The sequence below is a fragment of the Metopolophium dirhodum genome, chromosome 5, assembly GCF_019925205.1.
Source record: "Metopolophium dirhodum isolate CAU chromosome 5, ASM1992520v1, whole genome shotgun sequence".
Taxonomy (NCBI): Eukaryota; Metazoa; Arthropoda; class Insecta; order Hemiptera; family Aphididae; genus Metopolophium; species Metopolophium dirhodum.
This window is the reverse complement of record NC_083564.1, coordinates 6,356,021-6,378,906: the sequence shown is the minus strand read 5'-3', so window position 1 is coordinate 6,378,906 and position 22,886 is coordinate 6,356,021. Positions and strand designations below refer to the sequence as shown.

At 32.2% G+C, this 22,886-nt stretch overlaps 1 protein-coding gene across 1 annotated transcript in view; it reads right to left on the bottom strand.

The window, feature by feature from the left end:
• Nucleotides 1–22,886, bottom strand: part of LOC132945396 (uncharacterized) — a 197,150-nt gene that overhangs the window by 164,212 nt on the left and 10,052 nt on the right. The gene's annotated exons all lie outside the window — the stretch shown is intronic.

The window sequence follows — 22,886 nt, the reverse complement described above, 5'->3', positions numbered from 1 at the left end:
AAGCCCTGAGGGAGCCCCGTAATTGAGCACTCGAGATTTACTAGTTCCCTCCCCCCACCCAGAAGTGCTCTAAAGTTTCTATTACTTAAACTTCTTCCCAAAAATGTCAACAACAGCTTACAAGAATGATTTACAAATATATCAATGTTAAATAACAAATCAACTGAAGATAATAATATTAATACAGTTTAAACTGAAGACAAGATAATTTTAATATAGATAGATTTTAATATCTACTTTAATATAGATAGTTTATTATTATTATTCTTTTATTTAAGTAAATGATTATTATTATCAAAAATATTTTTAACAAAGTAATTGAGTAATTTGTATCTTAAGAGACGAAAGCTATTTGTATCATTTTAGTGCTCTCAAAATGTAAATTGTAAGGTCTAGGTAGCACTTATGTCACTATGACAGTACATCGGTATTGACTTATATTTTGATAATAGTATTAGAATATAATTATTATATTTTACACCTAGGAGACTTACCCTGTCTTGCCAAGCATAATAAAAATAAATTATAGAATATCTTTAGAAGTAGAGACTACCTCACTGTCTCCACCATTTTTCATATATGCAATGATTAATCAGTAAATTCAAATTTAATACATTTAATACAGTGTCCTACTCGTCAATGACGAACTACATTTGAAATTCGAACCCACCATCCAACAAAGTGACTCCTCTGGTTTTAAATTTCCTAATCAAAATATTTTTCTCAGAATTTCAATATAATAATATATTATATACCTATACTTATTACTAGTTTTATCATTTTATTTTTTTAATTTCCTTACTTCTTTGAATTAAGTACAACAAATATTTTACAGACAATTTGAAAATATAAAAATTTTTTTTTTAACGATTGCCTATTCGGAATAAACAATCAATAAACGTTTATTTACAATATACATATTTAGACATGAATGATATTACGATTAAAATAATTACGATTACGCAGCAGTAATATTTTGGACGTTATATGTATATAAATATACCTATGTATTTTATTATTATTATTTTCTTTTTTTTTAAGTTAGTAAGCCTCTTCACCAATTCCTCTTTTGTCTTCTTGGAGCGAAAAATATAAACTAAATATTAAATGAGTAGTTAATTCCAAATACAAATTTAACTTTTAAGGTATGCAGATGCATTTAGATAAACGGGGTAGAGAAATACAGAGAGTAGGTGCCCCACAAAATATTGGTTCCCTAAACTCCACTCATAAAAATCTTAAATACTAATATTTATAACATAGTTATATTTAGTTATATAACTAAAAGCCTATTCGTACCAAATTAAAAATTGTTATGTTAAAATATTCTTGGAAAATGTATGCACTCGTTTAAAAAAGCTAATACATAAAAATTAATAAAAATAGTAAAATATTTAATTATTTTCAAAAAATTTTGTTTTTAATCACATAAAAGTTAAAATTATGAAAATATATTTGCCCTGTAGACATTTTTAAGTAATAATCTTTCTAGGTACTGTTTTTTTCTTCAACGTAGTTGTTATTTTTGTTTTAAAAAATATATATTTTTTTAATGGCTTACTTATATTTCATACTTTATAATCTAAATAGCAACTGAATTATAATTATGAAAAAAAATATAACGATTAGTTTTTTTTGTAAGAAAGGTATATTCGGGTTATAATGATATATTTCTTCAAACTGAACATTAAACATTTCTTTCTAAAACACGCAAATTACATTACTATATAGCTGGCACTTTAGTTTCGTAATAGGTATCAATAGTTACATAATAAGTATTATAATAATTGTTATATTATGGAGCTCCGATAAGAATACATTCGATTCGATAATTGTAGTGGTTAAGCGTACCGCGTTACGTATATTGTAGTCAATAGACCGTTTAATATGCAATATTGTGTATATCTGATACATTAAAAGTTTGAACTAAACAATTAAAATGTCAGGGTTCGTTCTTTGTAGCTTTTGAATATTATTTGTTTTGTGACGTAATAATTATTTTTTTCAGATCACAAGGTAAAATACGTATTTTTTAGTTTTAATTACCCTATAATATGTTTGTGTTTTACCGCCATTCTTTTTTATTGTTATTTCAAAGATAAAAGCCAAAAAAATTAAAAAAAATCGATACATAATGCGATGTACAAACAAAAATTAAATAGTTTGAAATAAACATTTTTTTTTTTTGTCATACATAATTTATTTGAAAAAAAAATATAAATATATATAGAACTGTGATTTTCAAGGACCTTCTATTGTAGGGATGTAAAGTTTATTTTAATTTTTAACCATTCGAAATGACCGGAAGGCTGTTCCTATTCATTCCAACTCATGTAATACAATATGTATTAATATTTCTCAGATGTCGGAAATATACCCTTTTATCATATTCCCATTATAATATATATATTTTTACGATTACATTACTTATTAGTTATTATTTTTATTTTTGTTCAATTATAAAAATAATAACGATATAATATTACTAATATAAAATTATTTACGTATTTAGAAAATAAATTTACGTTACATATTATATTAACAACCCTCAGTACCATTGTATTTGGAGAAGCAACACGTTAGTTCCGTATCGGATGTATTTGTGGTATTAAAAATAAATTGTGTGCGACTGTAATTATAATTGTGTTTAAATTCTTTAGATTACTTTATGGTATTAGCTGCGTATATAGCTATATAATAGTCGTTATCCCAACCAATATGCGGAAGTGACAAGACGGAAAGTGACAGATACGAAGGCAGCTCACATGGTGCGAATGTTCGATGGTCAAGCTCAAACGAAAATTTGAATATTTCATAAGCCCTTTTCTTGGTCAGTCTTGGAAAATGACTCGTATATTATTTGACGTTTCGGGTGGATTGAAAGGTTCAATCTAAAATTTGGACGGAGTTTATGTTGCAGTAATCTCAGTTGTAAAGTATTTTTCTTTTCTGCATTAGACGTTTGGACCCGCGATTGAGGGTCATAATACCAAGAAAGCGTTTCGCTTCCGAGGAAATAAAACGTGTATACCTAGGTAGGTAGGTAGGTAATGTATTTATTTTTTTTAAATATTCTGAAATGGTCATACCACTTATACCACTATACCGCACGTTTGCGATACCGTTTCGCCAGAGTATAATATAATATTATAATATCATAATTCATAATTCATGACATACGCTTGTCTAAATAAAATCGAATATATAATATAAATCACATATACGTTACGATGTACCCATAGCCGAGTAGGGGATGAGCGTAGTGTGATGCTCGAGGGTCCCACGAAATACGCGAAACACATGACCCGTAATATTATTATACAAATAATACATATTGATATTATTATACTGTTTACACGTTTTTTAATTAAATGTTAAGTTTTGAAAACTCGACGGTCTTTTACAATATAATATTGTATGTTGCACAAAATATTATAATGATAATGGATACGTGATTTTAAAATAACAATATTCGTAGGTGGGCCCCAAAACGTAACCAACTTGCAAAAAATTACACATACAGTGTATGTCATACACAGTGCTCGAATTTTGAGAAGCGTAGTGAGACGGCGCTCCTCTACCTTTTTGTTTTGCGTAACCAAAAAATATTTTTAGTGTAAAGGGGTTGGGGAGGGGGAGGCAAGAACTGACGCCGAATCAATTTATCTTTAAGTGCGGATTACTGACAATACTCAATAACTCATCGTCAATAAGTTAATTAGATAAATTTAATGAATTTAACAATGTTTGATATTTTTTTATATTAGTTTGGACTTGTTTGTTTAATTGGTAAGTCGCCAGTTGCATTGACCCACTGGACCCGTCCAATGATCCCTCTATGTTTCGCAAACGTAATAATAATTCCATCGTATATTGCTTTTTGTAATATATTGCATAATATACATTTATATTATCGCTTGTTTTATCACTTAATCGGTTTAATTAACACTAATTGTTAATTTTCTAAGTGGCTACTAAATGTATGAACTGCATTGGGTGAATTTAGGTCAAACATACATCCACGTTCACGTGGACATTATGTTGTATTTTTACATATTTTTTAGTTCGAGAACGCGGTGTTTAAAAAAAATATGTAGTGTTGCCTCCGCCGTACAGGCATCCCACGGGTCAGTGTAAAATCATTTATTGCACTCGAAATAAGCTGTTTTGAAATCATTAGACGGACCCTCCCTTGAGTCGATTTTTCTCGATTAAAAGCGCCAGTGCTCGTATACGTGCCGCACAAAAGCACATAAACTGCCAAGTCAACCGATACGCGTATAATACCGACTGCTGCGGTGTTATTGTTATTATTATTATTAAACCTGCCCGCGCGCAATAATAATAGGCAGCTTAACTAAACATTAAATATATATCATTGTTCGTATCAACCGGGCCGGACCGGGTCTTAAACGGCCAGCGCGGAATATTGTACAAAACACAACAAGTCGTATCGTGCAGTAATAGTTGTACCGTTCATATATTTATATCGGCCGAACAATTTTTACGAGTCTGGAACACATTTTCGAGGTCGCCATCATATACCTATACACACCATAATACATTTGCGGTGCTCTCTCGTTGTACTAAAAAAAAAAAATAAATAAATAAAACGAAATCCATTTTTTCTTTTACAAAACCATATTATTATTATATACCGCGAGTTCGTGTAGGTAGGTGTTTTCCGCTCAGTTAACCCGTATAGGTATGTAATGTGCGCGACTGCCGATCGATCGATAAGTACCTCGCGGCTCACAGGATACGTAAAGAAAATCTATCTTTGTGTGTGTGTGTGTGTGTGTGTGTGTGTGTGTGTGTGCGAGTGTATTAAACGGGACCAAATCACTATTGTGAGAGAACGCGCGTGGGCCCTGCTGCTTTTCACGATATCATCATCGTCGACAAACGACAAGTCGGTGGACGACAATAATATTTATGTACGATATATATACAATTATACACACACACGCATTATCATATACCTATAGGCAACATGGGGCGTGCACACAGGGGCACCAGGGTGTGCTCTGGCTGCTCTTGAACGCTTAAATTAGATTTATAAGGTCCAACTGTCCTGCAAGCCGGGCCACAGCATAATACTGTTTTAAAGCAGACAATGTTTACATTTATTTTACATTTATTCGTATTCACATGTACTGTGTTAATATTTGTAATAATGTTTCGTAGACATCGGCTGCTATGCAAATGGCTGCTGACTTGAAAAATGACGTGAAGGATACGGCTATATCCGGTTGTTGTATAATATGTCTATGGACTGGACCGAATATCGTTTACTCGTTGATAACGCGACGACATATTTTGTATTCGGCGTGGTTGTTATTGACTCGACAATTAATGATTATTATTACCAAAGAGTTATTTCACCGCCCGACATGGTGACACGTCAAACCATTCGCGTTCGTACGTTTGCCTTTTTTTATTAGGTAGCTGCGCCACGTCTAATCCAAAATCCGTAGAACAATTAATATATATATATATTTTTTTTTATTAAAAAAATAATTACGATCTATGCATAGTTTTGTACGATAAGTAATAAGTTACAAGTAAATACAAATATTTAAAAAATACAAGCGATGTCATTTTGTAAAATTTGAGAGAGAAGGATGTAGGTACTTTTTTTTTTTTGATTCATAAAAACGTACAATCTTCAGACGGACATAATCTTTTAATATATCAAAATAGTGAAGTCGGAAATTATTACTCGTTATTGAATGCCGCGTAAACCGTCGTTCGATCGCGAGATAATATCCGTGACGAATTCATTATTATTATAATATATTCTCGACGGCAACATTTACGCGTGCGTCACTTAAAATTATCTATTAACGTATTTACGACGAATAATTATTGAAATGGGTATACATTAGCAATAATAGCATTCGACTTGATCTATATACGTTGCCACCCACTGCTTTGTATGAACAGGGTGATTTTTTTGAGCGTAAGACACTGTCGTTATTTCGAAAACTATTAATGACTTTGAAAATAGATTTTTTCGCGTGATTCGATATCATTATACAAAACAACATTTTAAACAAGAGAACATCAGGTTTTTTTTTGTATCGATTTTACACAAAGTCTAGATGATCGGAATGGATAGTGTCTCGGGAGTAACCTATACTCCGAAAATAGTGGTCCATTACTCCGAGCTCTAGACTTACAACTAATATGAATTATTAACTAGACTCTTTCGAAATTCGATTCGTATTTACCCGTCAAAGCGTACTACGAAAAATATTGTGCTTGAGAATATAAAATAAAATCGAATGATGTCGCATTAAATTCAGACGAAAACTTTTGGGAAAGAAAAAACCTTAACGATTAAAAAATTGCAAAAAATATAAAAACTGTGTGAAGACCAAAGAATAATACACCCTGTACAATATACGGTTCACAAAAACACGGGGTGAAACTCTCTTCGGTCTCGGTATAACAATAGAGGTTCGCTGCAGTTGAATATACGAATCGTAGTCGTCTCGCTCGCGTTAGTTTTATTATTATTATTGTTATTGTTGTTGATGTGTTTTTTTTTTTTATCGATTCTTTTAAACATTCGCCGCTGAATCCATTATAGTCATATTTTTTTATTTTACTCGCATTAATTGCTAATGTCGTTATAAACCTTAAAAAAAACGTATAGTATATTGTGTATAACCGTATATGGACTATGATATAATATTATACCAAGAACCAATAATTATTATCGCAAATCGGTACGAAAAATAACGAGAGAAAATGTGTCGGTATGCCTATATATTGCGCGTAATAGTATGAATCGACTGTACGCGTCTACACTGGAATAGCAATACGAATAATATAATATGATTTCGGAGTCAGAATGGGACTCTGAATTATTATCAAGACTGACTGCGCACAGTGTTTACAAGTGTTTTCGTCGATAACTATATCATTGTTGATATATGTGAATATATGCGTGTATATTATGTGGATTGAGATTATGAAAAATTATTGAGGTCTTAAATTCAACAAAAAATCTAAAACTGTTAATATTTTAAGTGTTTTTTTTGATTTACCTGCAAACTAGAAACGAAAAAAATTAAACTCGTTTTTTCATTTATAATAGCCGGTGGTACACAATATTTCCTTTTTTTATGCACTCTGATCAATACAAAATATTATTATTGTCAGGAATCGATTTACCTAAGCCGGGAGTCTTCAACCCGCGGCCCGCCTTGTCTTTATTCGAGGCCTTTCAAACACATTTTAAACATAATAATATGTATTTTTTTAGTAAGTTTTAATCGTGTGATACGTATTTTTATGGCCACTCACGAGATTTTTCAAAATAATAGGTGGCCTAAAAACGTTGAAGACTCCCCCCCCCGACCTAAATAATGGCATTAGTATACGAAAACTATCGATCGGTAATCACTTATATAATCTTCTTCTGGCACGAAAAGGCATAATATAATATTATTGATTTCGTTCTACGTAAGTGCTATTACCACTGTATATGTGACGTACACGCTACGATTCGATTGAATTTAATTGAAAAATAAATAAATGTATTTTATTTCAGGCGGCCCATGTTGCTCGTGAGATAGGGACCGGAAGGATTGACACTTTCTGCTGAATCGGGCCCCTCACGTCCAGAAGGTCTGCGGCCTGCGCATACAACGTACCGAAGATAATATATAGTTTATATCTACATCCAGCAAAATATTATTATACAGGAGCAGACTGAGAATTAGATTCCGGTTTGGATACATTAAAATTCGTTTGGGCCATATTATCATGGTATACAGGGCGATTCACCAAGCGTGCTCATCCCTATTTTTCCCTTCGATAATGAATATATTAAAATTCCGATTTTTGAGATTTTTAAGTTTACATAAGTTTTCAAATACTTGAGTTTTATAATATACCATATTAGGAGTGTCCTGAGACGACACCGACTTTTTTTTTTTTGCAAATGAGAATTGCCCTTTTTTCCTGTAAATTGTTGATGAAATGACTTTTTTGAAAATGTTAATGAATCTAAATTGAACTAGTGTTTTTGAGTTATTTAACTTCGTGTACTAAGAATATAGGTTCATAGGTTCATGATGATGAGTTTAAGAGTTATAGGCAATATGGGGCTATTATAATAATGATTTTAAAATTTCATGAATTTTATAATTTGTAAAAATTGTGCGAGTATGATAAAAGCTAAGCCCATTATTACATCAATTTGGTATCTGGCTAACATGGACAATATTCAATATTTCAATCTTTTATCCAATATTATTATTTTGTCACTATAAAAACGAAAACACAGTACAGAAACCGTTTGGAACGACCCACTACCTAACAGATAAAATAGCAATCTATTTTATTTAAAGTTCCGTCGATTACACCTGCACGTGCGATCGTAACACTGCACACGGAGCACTAAAACAATGTGGATAACACGACTTCGAATGGAACGCATTTTTATGATTGGAAAACTGGTACAAAATAAATTTATATTTTATATGATATCGTGTTGGCAACGACGTTTATCGGTTAAATCCTCCTCCTTTTTTTTTTTTCGGTATTTTGGAGGTCGTCATAACCATAAACGCGTTTGGTGCGCTCGAAACGATTGTGCCATGGGCGTGCCGTTTTATTCGTCGTGTGATGGGTTATGGTGACAATAGTAATCGTTCAGTCGTTCGTCATCGATCACAAAATGTCGGACCTGGAAGCATCAACCCGCTCGCCGTCGGTCTATCTACACACAAAGTCTCAACTAGGACGGCTTGAGTGAATCCTCATCCACAGTATAATGTACAAAGGCAAACAGTATTGTACGAACAAACTGCGCTAATCTCTTAAAATGGTTAGGTATATATTATTTAAGTTATTAATTTACTTCCGTAGAAGTTATTAACCCTCTTAAGCTATACGCGCAGAAGCCCAATTAAAACATTTTGTTTAATCCAACATGCGAAACTATTTTAAATGTATATACCTAACTATTCTCGTTTATGGACATTTCATCGTTCGCATAGTTTTTTCGATGATAATTCTCTCTCTCTCGCTCTCTCTGCACCTACACCTGTAGGTAAACCCGAACGCATAATGACGACTAGAGAACAAACTTTTATTTTTTTTTAACGCAGGATCGACACGATGGTAATTCGTCTTTGGAGAAAATCACTTAAAGCATTTTCAATAATTAATGTCTGTTTTTTTTTTCATCCAATTGCAGAGCGTTTCTCGAAGAAATGCCCCGAATAATTATTTACACGATCAACCTAAATAATAGCATATTCAAACACAGTAGCATATATATATATATAGTTATATTATTAAGTTGATTAAAAAAATATTCGAACAAGCTCACACTTTAAACAATTGTATTGTAGCTTTTAGGTTTTTAGCTTATGTTTTATCATTATATCTAGTTACAGGCATATACGATAATATTTAGACCGATATGTGCGATATATCAGAACTAAAAAGATCATCAACTGTTATAATAATAATACATTTTGCTTTAGCATTCGTTATTTATTTTTCCGCCTCTGGTGTGGTCAACGGTGTAAAAAAAAATGTTTCAACGGTTAAAATGGTTTCCCGTTCCAATTATAATATACATGAATTCTAACGTATAACAACGAACACAAATTGACAGGCAAAATCAACACATGTCAACTACATAATATTATGAAAACTTATCAAGTGTCAAGAATTATTATTATTTTTAGGTATATTATGCTGATATAGTCTGATTATATACATAAAGAGTATGTTGTTTTTAAATTTAGTAGGTACCTATGGCAAAAATAAGCCAAATAAATTTAAAAGTTTAAACCATGTTTTTGTGGACGTTTTTTTGACGGCTTTTTAACATTTTGAATGGATATTAATAATGTTTAACATGACAAATTTAAAAACAGTAAATTTTTTTTTTCATAAAACATCGATTGAGTGGGAAAATGGTTACTTTTTATTAACCTAGAATTCGGTAATGGTGTTCATTTCGATTTTAGTTGATACGTTCATCAGATTATGTATTGTTTATTTTTCTATTATAGTGAACATGTAATGTCTGTATTCCGCATGGAACCTATTAGTAGTTATAGATATTATCTTAGTTATCTTTTTTTTTTTATCTACTTCGAAGTATTTTTTTTTCGGTGATAAATGTCGAAACTATGCTAAAAGTTAATTATTTATAAGCATTCAAAGTTTAAATGAATGGACTGAGAGTGGTACACCAAAATTACCTCGCTCCGTCACTCGACTTATCCACTTAAAAACTTTAAAATGCTCACAAAATATAATGAACTATATCATTGTTCAACATTTGATATTTCAATGTTTTTCACGTCGAGTAATTCCCTGAAAAATAATTTCATCTCACGAAATATTGAACGGAAAATAAAACTGCCGATTGTCGTTGAAATAAAAACTGGGAGAGAAGTCGGCGGTAAAAAATAAAACAAAAAATAAAAAAGGCGTTTAAAGTCGATATTATTGAGAACGAAAAAAAATCCTCTGGCGATTGGCCGTCGCGTGTAAAATATAATATTTATGCCTACTGAAAACGACCGCGATCCGATAGACTTCGATCCTTTACCGTTTTTTCACCGTCCGCTGTCGTTCGCGTGTTTTTAAATTGCAAATAACGTTGCGATTCGTGTACACATAGGCACATAATATATTATATTATTATAATGTCGTGTCATACTCCAGAGGCGTCTGTGTCCGATCCCTCGAGGCCGCGGTCTACAGTCGTCGTTATAATATCATTCGTTACATATTGTGCGGCGCTATATCTCGTTGAGAATAATATATAACAGTGACAATAATACGAGTTTTCGATCAGGTCTATTATGTGGGATATATAATAAGCCGGAGACGATTAATCTTTCGAGAAATGTTGTGAAGATCCCGAGACTGGCGTGCAAACACGCGTTAGCCCGCCGTTGAGTGCGCGTGTGTGCCGTGTGGTCGAATGAATAATAATATTCACAAAATAAATAAAATATGATACACAACGCGCAGCGTGACAGAATTAACGGAAAATGATTTGATAACTTTTTCAACCGAAAAAACCAGACGTTCCTATTGTAACAATATTTGTTTGAATCATTTTTTAAAAGATGAATGTCTTGTTCAACTACTATATTATTATACTATACGACGCGGTTTATGTGTTGAAAATACTTAAAAATGCTTAAACTGTTGTTCTAGGCCGCCGACAAAAACATTATATAGGCCCCTGCACTGTGATAGTAGTCCCAGGTATTAAAGGTCACCTGCAGTTAAACGAATTTCCGTCGGCCATGTGTGATGGGTAATTATTATATTCTCCTCCGTTTCTCATACTTCCGTTTTCTATGTGTATAATACTATGTTGTATCATGCATAATATATAAAAACATTATGATTAAAACTATTAACTAGGTTAAGTAAACATTCATATTATGTAACAGGTAAAATACCAATACAAAACAAATTAAATTATACAATACTCAATAAGCTAAGTAACAACATCGAAACAATTATGCATTCCACCAAATTAGGATAAGATAACAATATTATGTAATACAATAACAATTAGTATAATTTTAAACCAGGGCTTGCATTTGAAAAAAAAATATTGTTTTACGTTATTTACAATCAAAACGTTATACAAATTTTGAGTTTATCGTTATTCAAAATTTAAACGTTATTCAACTTTTGTGTTTATCGTTATTCAGAATTAAAACGTTATACAATTTTTGCGTTTAACGTTATTCATAATTAAAACGTTATACAATTTTTGCGTTTATCGTTATTTAACATTTAAAAGTATTTAGATACCTGTTTTAAAAGTACACAGGCCGCAATTTAAAAGTATATGACTATGACCTTTTTTGGGGACATAATTTCCCTATTCTGAGTTTTAAGTAGGTATTGTGTAATTTTATTTATTTAAGTAAATGGGTTAGATAACCCAATTACATATTATTTACAAAATATAGAGTACAGTGATACAGATTAAATTACAATATACATAGTTCGTAAAGAAATGGAAACAAAATAAATGATAAAACAGTATGATGATAATTAATCTTAAGTTATAAGTGATAATGTATTATTGAATTTAATAAATTGCCTAGGCTCTAAGGACTTTATTATAAAATAATAAATATAAAAAAAAAAATCATGATCATTATTTTGAAATTTTGAACGTATTATTAGGTTTTTAAATGTTAAAATTATTTAGTAAGTTTTACAATTTTGTGCTTGAGAATATCATTTAAGCAGGAATCTATGTTTCAAACATATTTTACTCTGATTGTTTTGACATACTTTGTCAACATTTATTTTATACCTTCCTACAATTGACAAAATAATCAGAATCTATAATTTATGTTGTTAAAAGTTAAATAATATGTATTGGCAATATAAAAGTGTGTACATAGCTAATATACTATAGAGTGTAGACAACATAGTATAATTTATACTATCTAAATTATACTTATTACCATATTACCATTATTAAATAGAACATTCACAAACAACAAAATAAATACCAATGATCACCGAACACAATAGTTGAATAACTTGAATGGTATAAATTCCGACCGTAGTACAGATAGTACAGTACAATATTATCAGAGTATCACTATTATTAGCTATTGGTAATTAAATTATTCTATTAATACCTTCTTATTAAATTTTAAAATAAATCTAATACGGGATCTCCCGGATAGGCCGAATACGGGATAAAATTAATTCTTGGATCGAATAAATAATTGAATAATACTAAGTATTATTAAATAATTGGAAATTAATTATTTTGTTTAATGGAATACAATATATACCGTTTTGCGTTATGTTTTGTTTAATGATATATCATATATTTTGTTAAACGTTACGTTTTGTTTTGTGTTATTTATTTATTTATGTTTATCGTTTTTCGTTATAATTACGTTTACAAATTTCAATCGTTTTTTATCAAACATAACGTTATGATCATAACGTTATTATAACGTTTGCAAGCCCTGTTTTAAACATAGTCAGTAAGTATAATGTAACTAGGTTAAACTTATCGTTACTACCAATAGTGTTTCGATTGTAAAGTTGATATTTAAGGAATATGTGAAGACAGAAAGGGGTTCAGTGATTGGCGATCGTGTGACTCGATCGCCACTGGACGTCGACGTTCCAGTAAAAGTGTTTATTGTAATTAAAAGGTTCGTTTATTTTTGTACGTTTGTGATCGGCGTACACGACAACTATAATAAGGTTCTGTATAATAATATATCTATACATTGTGTTTCCATTTAAAGGTAACGCCAAATATTTCTGTCCAGTGACATCGGTTGAAATGGGGTATTCGGGAAGTTGGGAGTAAGGGAATACTGAAACTCACATTTTTCGCGATTTTCAAATAATGTTTAGCCCTTTCGCTGTGCGCATATAACTTGACGCAAAAATAGAACAAATAACCTAAGATCAAAATTGATGGATTTCTAAAATTCACTAAATCGCACGGGAATTTGGAAAATGATCGTTGAACGACTAAATACCTAATTTAATCGTTTAAATATTAAAACTTTTAACTCGTGGTAACCCAATCAATTTTGGCATTAGATGCATGGTTGTTATTGTTGGTGTTATTGCTAAACGGTCGTCAAAATAACATGAAAAAATTCGGTCTATCCATATATTATATCTGGCATTGCCACTCGATAAAATTCAAATAATTGTATTATTTTGCGTGCGCACAGTCAAAGGAATAAATTTTTTTTTAAAAATTCGTCAACAAACGTGTATAACATTCCAGTGTTCCCTATATATAACTCCTGCCGAAAACTCCTTTTCAATCCTAGTTCACCAGGACGGGAAGATTTCGCGTTACTTTTTCCAAATGAAACACAGCTGCGTGCGCTGCACTCGTTGACCTTTATATACCGGTAAATACGCGACGTACACCGCAGCCTCGACGAGACAGGCCTGCATGGTGCATATTATTATTATATTATATTTACGTCGTAATATAATATATATTATATATATATATGTACGGAGACCGAATATCCCATCGTCGTAGTCGTCCCTAATGGCCGGAATAAGCTTTGAATATTCTCATCGTTCATTTCCGCCGCCTTTTTTTTTTAAAAAAAGAAAGAAAAACGCCGCGTTTTAATCCGATAGAATTTATTACGTACCGTCCCGGCCCGCCGGCGCGGAAGAAAATCGAACCGCTGGCTCTTATGCCTATAACGTTATTATGTTGTACACCGAATAAACTCGAAAAATCGGCGACGATTTCGAGCGTGTTTTAATTATTTCGCCCACATGTGACCCGCTATAATGGCACGTTTTTATAAAAATAAAATGTCACGCATATAATATTATGTACAGGGCGATTTCTTTGTCACTAAACTACTGCAGTATAGGTAGTAATTTCATCGGCAAAGCAAAGAGTGATTTTGAAAACATTTCTCAAGCGTTTAAAAATCTAATCTCAAAAGTAGGCATTTAATTGGACGACGCGGTAATAGCGGGGTATAGGTGAAAGCATTTAAATGTCGGACTTGAAAATTAATGTCGATTACACCGTATCCGCTTTGCTCGTCCTAAACTCCAAACGGATAAACAATTGACTATATAGGCGTACATATTATTATCACAGTTATCTGGTAAATATTACTATTCGGTTTGTGATGTCAATACGATATCATATTATATTCAAATAGTAATTTAAAATTCGTAAACGTAAAAAACATTTTCTTTTCAAAACTATTGTGCGGAAATGATTTCAAATGAGGTAGGCGTATAGAGGTGTGTAAGACTGAAGAAATGTTTTCGTAAATCCGAATTCACAGTGAAAACGTGTCACGACTTACCGATAAAAGAATCGCCTTGTAAAATACACAATCCGTGTATATAGTATACATATAACATTATGAAACGGGTACGTTTCGGACCACCTCGAGGGCGTAATCATATTAATATAATAAGAGCAGCAGTCGTATTAATATAATATCATCATAATAATAACATCGTGATCACGAGACGTTTTTTTAACGGGAAATAAATCGACAAATGTTCGTTTATCCGCGCCCGTCATATTATGATATTATTTCATACACGTCGTCCGCATCACTTTCGTCCCACCCTCCTGTCACCCCGTCCACCGAGATCGTCGTAAATCGTCGAACGACGTGCGTTTCATATTTTTTTTTGACGAATACACGACGTTTTATCCACAGCTATCTGTGCGAACGATTTCGCTTGGAAAACGCATACCTGCAATATAAGCGTATTATTTTCTAAAGATGTTATATTTTTATTGCTTTATTATTATACATTTTTTTTGTTTTTTTTTTTTTTTTTTAAGAAGCAAAACGGTTCAACCCCGAAAAGTCCTCGTACAAAGTTTGAGAAAAAAAAAATGCTATATCCTTAATCGTAAAAAAAAGTTATACCGGTGGTTATTTTTTTTTTTTTTTACCCGTTCGTATATACAACCAAACCGTTTAATTATTGCGAACGCTTTTCGATGTACTTGAACAGTTCATATTTTTTTGTTTTTGTAATCTTTTACCATGATTTACGTTCTTCTAAGTTTTATAAAATTAAGATTTTACTTTTTATTTGACAACACGAATCAATAAATTATTATAATCGCTAATAATTGAACAAAAAGCATCATAATATTATATATTATTATGAACATATTTGTATGCAATCGCTGCGTACGGACCCTACTCCGCTCCTATACATATAACTAATGATAACTTATGATATTATATAATAGGTATATTATACTTCACACACAATACTGGTGGAATGATCTTATAGCGTTGCGACGAGACCCTGGTAAATCATTAACCATTATTTGATGTTCGCAACAATTAGCATAGGCCACGTGGGCCAGAAAAGCCAATACGCGTAGAATAATTATGAAATTGTAATAAAATGTATACTGTGAGATGTCCGTGGTTCTAATAAAATCTTAGCAATACAGCTATGACAAGACTGTACACAGTTAGCGATAACCCGCATCGATCATAAAATTGGCCAGCCACAAGCACATCTGCAGACCAATGGGCACATACTCACACAGACACTATATGGATATAGCTAAGACTATATCTAATGCAGGGGATCGACCACATGGACTGTGGAAACGGCGTCGCAGGGACAAGTAGAGTAGAGAGTTCGCACTATATAGTAGAGACCCGAAACGGCCCATATCCAGACGTGATTCCACATATTGACCTCCACGCCAGACCTCTATAGAATCGACATTTTTGGACTTAGATTATTCCGATCAACGGCGATTTTCGGTATTTAGAAAATATCCCAGCAACCGTATATTTTCCAATAGCTAGAAACCTATTTGTAGGTAGTCTAAATCACTTAATCTTGTAAATTATTGCAACGTCTTTGTGCAAGTGTTGATAACCGGCAAAATACAGACAAAATTTCAATCAGTTTGCGTTTGAGTAATTCAACCATCCTATCCTGTCATCGTCTCCCGTAAGCAGGTGTACGCTACAAATAATACGTTTTTGAGACACGGAAAAAATGTGTAATATGTTTTGAGATTATTGTTTTATATAGTTGCGCAACAAACAATTTAAGAAATAAACTTTTTTATTAAATTTTTTTTCACATAAAAATGTAATAAAAAGGTTTTTGGTCTTTTAATTTCAAAAAGCACATCGCATAGCGTTTGTTCGTATTGCGCGCAAGCCATTATTATAGTATACCCACACATAGGTGTATATAATATATATATGTCAGTGTGTTGTGTGTACCTACTACCTGTACACTTCATAGTTTATACACAGCGCATGCGGTTGTCGCTAGAGCGACGGAGCAGCGAATACTTTCGATAAAATTCTCGTTTGAACGTGTATGTAATAATTAACAATATATCATGTGCAATGTAATATAATATTATAAATGCAAACCTTTAGTGTAATACACAGTTTGAAAAAAAAAATAAATAAACAAGTTTAACGACGACGATTGCAGGTATCGCGTACCGAGATAGCGTTAGGCCGGTGGCTTTTGACGGGAGCGGAAACCGCAAAGGGCCAGAGGTATTATTGGCGCGCACGCGAGCCCGCCGTTCGCTGCTCGTGAAATGAAACCGTTTGCGTTTTGTTCGTGGACATGCGATGCGTATTAGTTAATTATACATCTCGTGAAATACAAAAATATGATTGTGTCTTGCGCGCGTTAAAAAAAAAAAAAAAAAAAGTCACAATAATGCCCCCCACGTATTATTGCAATAAAATTCCATTCGGGAATTACAGCAGGGCACAGTGTACGGTGTTGGTTTGCGTACGTAATAATATGGACGACGACTGTATGTATGCGTACATAATTATACAATACGTATACAATACCCATTAGCTGTAAAGTTAGGCTCGTTATTCACATACATACATACGACTATATATGCGTTAAATTACAACGTCTTGTTTGTTGTTGATGTTGTCGTTGTTGTTCGATGCGCACACGCACCCTTCCTGCTGTCACTGTCGCAATGTTAAATATTATTATGTTAATTTACCGGCCAGCAGGTCCGCAGGACATCATAATAATAAATAATTGTAAAGGTACGCGAATATTAAAAGCGTCTGGACGTGTGTAAGACCGATAAATTACAATAATGCGTTTTACTATTTTTTTTTTTTCTCGTTAGCTTTGACTCTGTACACCGTCCTCTGTCGGTGACGAATTTTCGGAGGGCGATATGGACGATCGCCAGGGCCGTGCAACCTGTCCACCTGCCCTGTAGAGACGGAGCTCACTTGAGAAAATCAAATCATTACTAAACAATATTATTATTAAATTTTAAAAGATTATATTTTTCGGTTAAAATAATTGTAGTTCTGTGACATCGGTTCCGTACGGTTATACGTGTAACCTAACCTTTATTTAAAATGTAATTTTATGTTTCTACAAAAATTTAAAAAATCTTAAACATATTTAAAAATAAATAATAATATAGATAGTGTGAAACCATAGGCATGCGGCGTAACTTAATCAAGTTTCAGTTTATTTCAATTTATTAAGTTAATAACCTAATACTATACAGTACCTACAAGTAATTATAGGTGTTTTTTACAAAGCCACTCTTAAATATCTTTATTTATTTTTAGTTTCTGAGTGAAGCGAAGGATCAAATCTATTGTTTTTACGACGATGTTTTTTTAATTTAAATTTTTTTGTCTATAGACAATTTTTCGGATGGTAAACTTTGACCAAAAGTTACGTTCAGTTACTCTATGTCTCTATAGATTGAAAATTTACAAATAATTCCTTTGAAAATGTTTAGGTACAGCATTCAAAACATCATATTATATCCAAGTCTGGGCATAAACTAGTCAAAGAGTTAAAATTAAGTTAATTTTCACTTTTTAACTTAACTTTTTTAAATTTAATTTTTAACTTAACTGATTTTCATTGATATGAACTTAGTAAATAATGAGTTACTTTTAATCATTACAAGTTTCGTTAATTTATAAATAATGAAATACTAAATATAACAAAATGATAATAGTGTATAAACATTTACTTTTTGTTATTTTAAACCATACTAGGTAACTGTTTAAAAATTTAAAAAAAAAATATATTAATAAATTAATTTAAGTCCGGATTGCCGCCATTGGATGACTTCCCCTGCCGTCAATCAAATCACATCAAAGTTACTTGTTGTATAACATGTAAATACATAAATTTTTGTTTAATAAAACAAAACTGGGTCGGTCAAACGGGGGGAGGGGTTAGCGCAGATGGTACACCGTTAGTAGATAGTAGATACGCGATGAACTCATCACAAATTTCAAAAACCGACTTCGAAATGCCATCGTGAGAACGCGTATTTACAATAGGACTGTACATAAATATTGTTATGAAAATATAATATACCCCGAGGTCGAAAGGGGCCCGTTTCTATCGGTCGCGACCGTCAGCACCGAATCTGAGACGTCGTTTACGGATAGACCGCGGCGCGTGTATAAAATAATATTATTTCATCCCCTGCTCGTTATATATATATATATATACGTATATAGGCCCCACGGTATCAGCTCTTTATGTGCACCGTGTACGAGGGTTTGGATAAATAAAATATATATTATATTTCGCGAAGACGTGTGTATAAGCGTAATAATACTCACCCGTGTACTCTATGATATTATATCGTATACGGTATACTATATGCGATAAACCTGCATGTGATAATAATAATACAATAATATATACGCCTCGGCGTTTTATAGAGATCACGTTTAAAGGCCGAGTCGTACCGCCGTCGCCGAATTTGATTTTCGGATAAAGAGAAAGAAAAAGAAAAAACGCGCACACGCCTTTTTAGAATATAGATCCAGAGCGCGGAAAAATAAAGGAAATCCATTTTTCACGACGATGTCCTCCGCGTTCGGTCTTCTTCTTCTTCTTCTTCTCCTCCTCCTCCCACTCCTCCTACTTCTCCTTCTCCTTCTATTTCTAACTCTCGTCTTTCCCTTTACACGCGCAAAAAAAACATTTACGTTTAAACGTGTATAATATACGTATATATAGGTATACGCACTTTGGTATGCGTCGGGCACTTCGTCGGAGCACCATTAACATTTATTGCGGGCGATTTTTCTCGAAGGCGCATTATTATTATACACACCGCCGATATATATTATATAGGTATTCGTTTATAAATCTCCGTGTCGAGTACATTTTTAACATTCGGTGTACACACACACAAATCTGTCTCTATTTTTTTTTTATATATATAATCTCTAGTCAACCACATTTATTATTAGTGCCTTTATATGATACAACCTGCTCGTGCCCAAGGGCGCCCGCACAAATATAAGACCTGGGGGGGGGGGGGATGTAAAAAATCTCTGATAACATAGCACATACTGTTTTTTTTGTTTTTACAAGTTATAATAGCTAGTTATTAATATTAACTAAAATAGAGAAATTTCCTAGGCTCCCCCCTACAACCCTCTACTGACGCCAATGCGCGTGCCACGTCTGATCAGTTGGGGACAAAACCGTCACCGGGGATAAACTATTTTTATGTGGGCTGTACTACCTTCGTTTGAACCGAGATGGAACCTTTTTTTCCTACCAAAAGTGTACCCCGCAACCCTTTTTCACCAAAACTGGCTTCTGCCAGATGATATTATAATTTATATTTGATAAATATACTGACCACGTTTCCACAAAAACAACTAATAAAAGTTATTATAGACTATAGAGTAAGTTGAAATTAAAGCAAATTATTATTTACTTATATATGTACATTTTTTACCATCTTTATTATGTCTACCAACTAACGATTTCGGTAACAATGAACAATGTCATTATTATTGCTCAGTTATCATTCTTATAATAAAATCATATATTCCTATAAGAATGATTTTATTGAAACGTATTATAACATTATATAGGTACTATTTTTTGAATATTTTATATTTTTTTAAATAAACTTACAATACAAAAACGTTTAGTAATATATAAATTGCATTAGTTTAGAAATTGAATATAATATATAAAATTATATTTTAAGAATAATATTAAACAATAATGTTAGCCGCGTATACCGGTGCTGAAGTCGTGAGTTAGTACTTGATCTGAGTCGGTAACTTGATTTTGATGTCAACATAATATAGGCGCTAAAAAAATTGTAAAAAGTAAACAATAGTAATCAACAACGTTAATTTGTCTTTATATTCAACCTGCGCGTGCCACGTATGAGAGACAAACCCCTTACTAAGTGGTAAGAGTATAAAAATAGGGCAAAAAAATAGAATATCACTTCGTTTAGAATCTAAAAATTGGACTAGAACAATTAATATATCTATGTGGAAAAATCTGTTTACTACGAACAACTGTGGTGTGTCATCTATTGCACTTATATAGAAGGAAACTTCGGGAAATAGAAACCCCGCCGAATACATTGTGTAATAAGTTCATGCGAGGAAGTTATTTCGGCGTACATTTGAAGCGAACAAAATATATAATAATAATATTATATACGTTTTTACAATAATACTAGCTAAATTCGCCCGTGTGCAGTTTTTGTATAAATGGTTGTTTTATTTTTTTAATATTATCATAATACTATTATTATGATACTATCACGACGGCGAAAACAGCTGAAACCGTGAAAAAATGTAAACGTTTCACTCGTTTTTTTTCATCAAGTGGAAGGAATCGACATCTGCAGTTCCGAAATAATCGACAACGCTTTTCCTGGCTGGAAAACGAGTTGGTCGTGAAAAGTTTCGTACGGCAACACCGATAAAATATCGATAACCCTGTCTAAACGGTACTTTGAATAAGAGTTTGGTCGATCGTTGATTTTTCCGAATAGTACCTACTTATAAGGTGGTTTCATTAAACGCGCAGGGGAAAACTACATACAACCGAAGATATTTTTCGGAGAAGCGCAATCAAGCGCAGTGTATATAAAATAATATAATTCGGTTTACTACATTTTTTTTTTTTTTTTTTTTCATTTTTCCGTTCCCAAAAACGTATAACAATTTATTGCACATTTATTTTTTTTTTTTTATAACAATTTCGCTTTGGCTTGTTACAGCTCTCGTTGTACCATACACACACACACAATACGCACAACCGTATTATTTTTTATTGGACGTTTTCGTAGTAAAATATTCATCTATGCGATTTACTTTTCATTTCAAGGAAATTGCGGAAGACGTCCTAAATTTACTCGGTCAATATAATCTTACATAATAAAATATAAATACATGTATATTTCGAGTTTTGGATTTTTTCGTTGAAAATATTACTTGTTCAGATGGCCCACGCGCGACTTGAAATATATAAAAATAAAATATGACGTAATCGCGATACAATATACAGTATGAATCGTTTATAATGACGTTAAAGGGGCCATGGAAATAACGTTATATTAACCGATAGTCATTATATTATAATATTTAAATCACAAATTTTTAGCTCTAATAATTATTATGTAGATATATTATGAAAAAATAAAGTGTATTTTCATTGCATACCATTATTATTCATTACACATTAAAAAAAGAATCTGACATTTTTGTTTGTAACATGTTGATTGCTTTTTTAACTTCTTCAAAGATTGCTTTTGATCTCGTATACTATTAATAACCAAATAATTTGACAATATTTTTGTGTTTTACATTATCTTGATATTTATTATTTCTATAAACCTTTGATATTAACTATCGGTTACAAGACTTTTAAGATAACTTACAGGTGTCTGGACGACCAATTGCTTTTAACACGACGGTGGTTGTTTTTAGGCTGCAGAGACAGGGAAGACGGGTAAAATGACAATTAATGAGAGTGTTGAATTTGTCTGATAATTTTGGGTGCAATTTTTCATAGTGGTTTTCCGCAAGTTCGTCGACCGTTTGAATAATATGTAATACAGTATAGAACCAATGGCGATGTGGTGTAAATTGTAAATAATGTAAAAAACACGAGTTTGTTCTCCCGCAGCTTTCTATTAATTTCCCCAGACATATCGCGCGCGTAGATAATATTAATAACGTTAATTAATTAATTTAAGAAAAATGAATTATTGTCGACCATGACGTATATACTATATATATATTAATTTAATGAGCGTAATAATTCATTGTACCTCCCTACTAAATAATATGTATAATATAATCACGCACACACACATTAACCACAATGTACAATGTGTACGTAACCGCGAGAACATCGTAAAAAGTCGTTTTCTAAACATATTAGTATTATAATCGTCTGAAACGCCGTTCAGAATAATATTTTAAATAGAATACGTCTGCGGCGGTCGTGCCGGTGATATACAATAATTTAATATAATAAATAATTAATAACATTATATCAGTTTATAGAATATTATACATTTT